The sequence below is a fragment of the Notolabrus celidotus genome, chromosome 19, assembly GCF_009762535.1.
Source record: "Notolabrus celidotus isolate fNotCel1 chromosome 19, fNotCel1.pri, whole genome shotgun sequence".
Classification (NCBI taxonomy): domain Eukaryota; kingdom Metazoa; phylum Chordata; class Actinopteri; order Labriformes; family Labridae; genus Notolabrus; species Notolabrus celidotus.
In genome coordinates, this window is record NC_048290.1 from 20,936,987 (window position 1) to 20,943,348 (window position 6,362).

A 6,362-nucleotide genomic window follows, 5' to 3' on the forward strand; every position below is an offset into this window, starting at 1 on the left:
TCTCTTATTGAAGTCTGACAAGTGCTTTGAGTGCTCAAGTTATTGTTAAAACTTTTTATAGAGGTTGACATTTCAGAATAGAAGCATAGATTTAAAAAGAACTGCTCACAAACAAAGGCTCCTTCATGAAATAACTTGCCTTTGGCTTCTTGGCATTTAAACCTCAAGGCCTTCACACAATAAACTACACATATTTTCTGGTTGTTCTTATGCACAGAGGCGCTTGTTTAGTCACCTGTCAACATTTCTTTCACAAGCAGAGATTTTATTGAACATTTAAATCATATAAAAAGATTCAAAGGAACCCTTCTAAAGAACAAATCCTGTGTTATTTTTGATTCTTTTAATCTTCCAGTTAGTATGTTTAAGCACATCTGAGCTTTCGTTCATAACCAGAAATTAACCAAATTAATCACAACTACGGAAATCCATTAAAATTGAACAGGTCCACAAACATGAAACTCAGACACGACTGCATTATCAATTTATTTCATCCTGACTAGAGAAAACTTCCTGTTTCTTATCATACATGCCATTACTCTACCAAGAAACTGAACAGTAAAATACCTCAGATATGCTAGACTTCACTCAAGGCCACGACACTGTGTCCATTTCATATGAATGAGGAATAAATATTTATAAGTATACTGTGTTTCCAAAAATCAAATGTTGTCCTTGCATCACACGGGAGGGACTTGCATTGTACCATTTCACACTGTGAATTTGTACATGGAAGTGCATGCTCATGTGTCTTCGTAAAACCCACTTCTAACCTTTTATTATATAATACATCTGTACATTGGGCGCCTCTTACTGCAGTGCTCTCAACTTCTTATTGCTGCCAACATGGACATGTAGTTAAACTTTACAATGAGGGTACACATTACAAGTGTTGGACATTTTAATTCAAGTACATTTTTAATGTATAATGTGAGATGTATCATCAGCTCCTGTTGCTCACCATTAACTAATGATGAAGTCCCTCTGACTTTATTAGTTCACCTTTATTTATCAGTGAAGAAGCCTTGATTTATAATTACTTCACATATCAGCCAGTATGGTCCATATTAGTTTAACATAATACAAGTTGTTTTTGTGACCAGGCATTTGCTGAGCCTCTCTGATTAAGTATAAAAACTTCATGTCTATAAATATTCACATTATTTGGATAATTAACAATTTTGCATAACATCAGATTTTTTTTTCATTTTAATATTAATAAAATGAGTGTAATAATTATAATTTTTAAACACATCATTATTTTTAGTGAGTTTTATCATCCATTCTGTGCATAATCTTTTTTTATAATTATGCGTATCCTGAAGCTGTTTTTCATATGAATGGTGCTAAACTAATTAGTTTATTATTGTTGTTATTAAGGTTGCAGTGTGTGGGATTTAATAATGTTGCAAATAAATTAACTATTGGTAGTATAAATTATCATGTTTTTATCATGGGTAAGATCTACAGCTCTAAACGTCTTCAACTTTTGTACAAGTATTCCTTACTTATAAACTTTCAATCATCATTAAGTCTAGTCAGTTTTTCTTACATAGCACTAAATCATTATTCTTTTCTTGGGCACTTTTCATGCAGAACAGGTCTAGACTGTACTCTGTATAATATATGCTAATATATAACACTGACACTGACTGAACCTGGCTCTATGCTTGTGCTTGGTAGTGGCTCTTCCTCTCTCTCTCACTGTCTGCAGCACACTGGCTGAGGGGCTGCTGCTACTGCTGAGGGGCTACATGGAAGTGCTTCACAGTTAGATAGTACTTTGCAAAGTACACATATAACACCTCAATTCACTGATTTGATTCATAAACTTGAACAGTGGTTTGAACAATATATGTTGTGTTTTGTGTTGCATTATCTGGCATCTTGATTATGCTCTCAGCTTACCTGTGTCATGTCCACTTGGTATGATTACAGCAGGCTGCAAGCTTGTTTCAATTAAAAAAACAACATTTTTTTTATTTTGGTGCATTTGGCCAAGACAGCTTCTGAAGATTTTCTTTTTTTAAGCAGGGTTTTTCAGCACCACCGTTGCTCTTTTTAATAGGCCCATCCATCGCATCGCCTCTTTACTATTTTGGGACAGAGATATCAATTGATGTCAGTGGAAAAACGTATTTTCGGAGCCATGCAGCATACTGTATGTTTCCAGTGGGATACAGACCTCCCAGACCAAGCCTACTGTTTGGCTGTTGGAGAACATGTGAAACCCTAGTTGAGAAGCGCTACTCAAATTGATAAGTACTCGTACCTAACCCTAGCAAGTAAAGCCTGTATGATCTATTTACTCTCATCATACTCTATTCCTGGTTCTCCAAATTAGCACTCTGGGCCTACTTCAGATTGCTGAGATCATGAGCATCATCTAAACACAAAGAATGTCTGCACAAAGACATCCTGTAGATGAGATGAGATGAGGTGAGATTAGATTCAGTTTATTGCCATTGAGCATGTATCAGGTACAAACAAGCAATGAAATATAGATAGCATCCAACCAGAAGTGCTTAGCAGTAAGTTAAATAACATGAATGATACAGAATGTACAAGTATGACTGATGAATAAATATGATATAATATGTATCTACATGAATGACTAGACTATATATTTACAGTAGTGCAATAGGGATTAAAAGAGATTTACATTTTACAGTTTCTACATTTTATAGTTTGTGCGGAATGAATGAATGAATGAATGAATGAATGAATGAATGAATGAATGAATGAATGAATGAATGAATGAATGAATGAATGAATGTACAGGATGGAAAGTGCAGTTAATGGTGCTGTGGTGGTTCAGTCCTGAGGTAGTTTGTAAGCATGTTGATGTGAGTAAAGGGGGGGTGGGGCGTTGGGAGACAGAGTTCAACAAAGAGACAGCTGTGGTGTAGATGTTGAAATACTAAAGAAAATGTAATTGACTGTGATGCTGAATGACAAGTTGAGAAATTTCAAAATAAGTAAAGATTCCGATTTTTCTACAGTTCTCTCAGTAGATAGTCTTTTTGTTTAAATTGACATGGTCATCCTTATAACTAGACAAATGGCCCAGCTAAAGAACTAACAGCTTATATCAACACATTCCTACATTTGGTACACTGCAATAACGGAATGCATTTTTTAAGCCCCTGCAGAGCCCTTCATTGGGAGAGAAAAAAGTCTGTCTTCTCACACCATGCATTCAGGAAGAACTCAGAAGAGTATTAGACAGCTCTGTGCTCATGGAAAATATCTGAAAATACTCAGTGCATCCCCAAATATTCATCTTATGTTCCCCATCACGATCTGCAGGACTGGTACAGGTGCAGTATCCATGAGTTGAATTTAAATAGGCAATTTTCAGCCACTGTTCCCAACTCAGGAATAAAATAAGTTCACTCACTGAAGCAAACACTGAGCAAAATAATCCAAATGTTGATGAGCTCAACGTTGTCTGTAACCCCCTGTTGTAATTTTAAGAAGAGATGAAATAACAGAGCTAAAGAAATGCAAATTTTTTCCACTTTAGATTGTGCAAAATTCATAGATTATTACCCACTTATAACTTCTTCTTCTTTCACCAAAGGGACAAAAGATAAGTTTTTAAAAATTTTACTGTGAGGGCATCCCCAAATGAACTCTGAAAGTTGCAATATTACTTCATAGACCAGAAAAATCCATACACAAGATCAATACACCCTGCAGCAGCAGACTTATGAGACAACTCTGTCTTTAGAAGATGAATGCATCACCCTGGAATTTGAGACAGATGAGGAGAAAAAAATCTGAAAGTAAACACGGCTGCTAAGGCCATCAGCTCCATCTTAGACACCTGCGGTCAGGTTGCAGCACCATTGCAGAAGCTTTAAATAAGTCAACGTGAAACAATAACCTGACAGAATAAATAGCTGATTTGTCATCCAGGAGGTAGTTGTTATGCACTGAAACTCTTTCCAAAACTGTTCACGGTCTGCCTCATAGCGAGCAGACTCCCTCTTCGAAGTATAGACAGGCACTACCAGAACCATTTCCTGTTGGCCCTGCAGCAGCGTGTGTCTCTCATCCATCTACTGACTTTAATAACCTAAACAGTTTGATCCAAAATTTGTGGCAACAGTTTTGGGAGGGCACCAGATGAATGCTGATAGTTTTGGAACGGTATGTTTAACAATCAGCAGGGTTTTAAGTGGGTTGGTACGCCGTGTCTAAACCTGAAACCCCTTGGCATACCAGGACTTCTTACCAGCTCCCAGAACCCTTTCCTGTCCTCCCCACGTAAAACTTTATTTTGGTAATTCATACTAGAATCAAATGTAGAAATTTAGAACATACATCTGATGATTTACTGATACTGGCCGCACGATAAACACAGACAGGTGTCATGTTTCAGTATCTACATGTTTTGCTTATTAAAAATATCACAATACCCCACATAGCAAAATTGGTCTGGCCTGGTTCTGGCCCACAATACACTTAGACTTGGCCAACATACCACAAAGAATGAAGGCCCTTAAGTGGCCAAGATATAGTTTGTCAGAGACGGCCCACACGGACCAGCTTAATCACAAGCTCAATCTTAATCGGCCGTGATGCGGCATGGACAAATCTGGGCCACATAAACCAAGCCACAACCGGGCCAGATGTGGCATGCCATCATATATATAATGCCATCATTGCCAGACCTGGCCGACATCCGGTTGACATACCACTGGCCATGCCAGCAGTCAGCCAGCAGTGCCGTCTTGACACCAGATCTGGCCCAGACGTATATGCTATGTGGGACTATGATCTTACCAAGGTGAGAATGAAGAGAAGGCTTCCACTAAAGTAATCTTAAAAAGAGTAAACCCATTGTGTAAATGTTGTCTGCAAGTTTGATTGCAATTGATTCGTTATGTTGTTTAATACCTTTAGAGTTAGGGTTTATCCTCTGTGGGGCATGAATCTTTTGGAAACACCATGGCGATCTGCACATTAGATTTTCGTAATTCTGGTACACCTATTTTTCAAGTTTGGTACAAATTCCAACACTTTAACTCGGCCAAAACCAGTAGAAATAATCTTCAGGGAACTATGATTACATGCAGTGAGTAACACGGGATTGAAGTTGTTCAGTTTTGACTGATTTGGTGAATAAATCCTCCAAGTAGAAAAACAATAAAGGCGCATTTATGAATATTTTCTTCTGAATGTCCGCTGTGGATAATCTTCAGTGATTCAAACAACTGAATCTACTCTGTTCAGGTTAAAGAAAGATTGGGGTCTTGGTAAAAGGTTAAATCAACAGTCACTGCTGTGGGGATGAGACATGAACTCTGAAGTCTGTGTCACACTCAGGCTCTAACCTCATTCCTTTCAGGTTCTGCAGCACTCCCCCACAATAAGACTTCTTCTGCCTTCGCTCCAGAAAAACAACAATCATTCCTTATGCCGGAGGAGGAGCATTAAAAAATACTGAAGTCATTTCATGTGTTTGAAATAATAATGAAGACTGTAGTTCTGTTGAGGACAGTGTCACCTTATCATGGGACACTGTTGCTTATTGACAAAGTAGTGAAGCAGGACAGTACATCCGTGAGCCAACAAAATCAAATTATGCATTCAGTAATACTAGTGCTTATGAACTAAAATGATACTCACAGTCTTCCTGTCCTGTTATTTGAATCCTTGTCAATTTTTTAGAAGACACATAGCTTTACCAAAGCTTTTGGATGACCACACAGGGGTGTGTCCAGACTTGATTTGCCTGGGATGGTTCACACAAAAACACACGCACACACATGTCAAATATCATCAAAGTGCTCTTTCAGTCTCCAATTATCATACTCACTTTTGTTTAGTATAATACAGATTTTATATTCCTTTGTATAAAATTTTACTTTTCAAAAGTTGATTTTTAAAGTAGCAACAAAGACATGTGCTTTATTTAAATGCTAAGATAGCTACTAGCAGTCTGTTGCAACATAGTCTTCAAAGATGATTTAAAGGCACAGTGTGTAGAAATAGGAATTTTTAGCGATATCTACAGTCAGATTCTAGATGCAAACGCTCCCTTGCTCACCCCTCCTGTCGATGAAGCTACCACGGCCTTCAAGGACAAGAAGCTCCAGTGATGCATGATAAGTATGATCTGTTTACACTAAAAAAAGTCTATAGATACAATTTGTTTTCATCACAACAACCACTCTCTTCTTTTCATCTTCCAACTGGTGGATTTTGCCCACAATTCCCTGCAACACAAACACGAAAACACATCTGTCACTAGTTTGTCTGTTCTGTTCTTCCGTAGAAACATGGCAGTGCAAGATGGCGGCCTCTATAGAAGGGGGCCCACTCCTTATGTAAATACATAATGCTCATTCTAA